Source organism: Oxyura jamaicensis, unplaced genomic scaffold (assembly GCF_011077185.1).
Source record: "Oxyura jamaicensis isolate SHBP4307 breed ruddy duck unplaced genomic scaffold, BPBGC_Ojam_1.0 oxyUn_random_OJ61436, whole genome shotgun sequence".
Lineage (NCBI taxonomy): Eukaryota > Metazoa > Chordata > Aves > Anseriformes > Anatidae > Oxyura > Oxyura jamaicensis.
The window spans coordinates 1-503 of record NW_023307090.1 but is presented as its reverse complement, the minus strand read 5'-3'; the positions used below and the strand labels follow the sequence as shown (position 1 = coordinate 503).

Sequence of the window (503 nt, the reverse complement as noted above, 5' to 3'; positions counted from 1 at the left end):
TCTATGGGGCAGGGATCTATGGGGCAGGGTTCTATCGGGCAGGGATCTATGGGGCAGTGATCTATGGGGCAGGGGTCTATGGGGCAGGGTTCTATGGGGCAGGGATCTATGGGGCAGTGATCTATGGGGCAGGGGTCTATGGGGCAGGGGTCTATGGGGCAGGGATCTATGGGGCAGGGATCTATGGGGCAGGGTTCCGTGGGTCCGGGCCGTGGGGCGCCCCACTCACAGCCCACGCGGCAGTACTCCACCACGTAGCCGTCGACGCCGCCGGCCCCCACGCGCTCGGGGGGGCGCCACTTGAGGGTGGCCGTGGTGTCGGTGACGTCCTCCAGCACCAGGTGGGTGGGCTCGCTGGTGGGGGCTGCGCACAGCCGTCACCCCCCCGCTCTGCGTCCCGGGACCCCCGGGAACCCCCCAACCCCAAACCCCCTCCAGGCCCCCCCAAACCCCCTCCAGGACCCCCCAACTCCCCTCTCAAGCCCCTCACCACCCCCTCCAGG

At 69.4% G+C, this 503-nt stretch overlaps 1 long non-coding RNA gene across 1 annotated transcript; it reads left to right on the top strand.

Moving 5' to 3' along the window:
- Positions 1 to 387, top strand: LOC118158921. Its single transcript, XR_004746942.1, has 2 exons — positions 1 to 116; positions 148 to 387. It is a non-coding gene; the product is annotated as an uncharacterized LOC118158921 (long non-coding RNA).
- Positions 388 to 503: the final 116 nt, after the last annotated feature.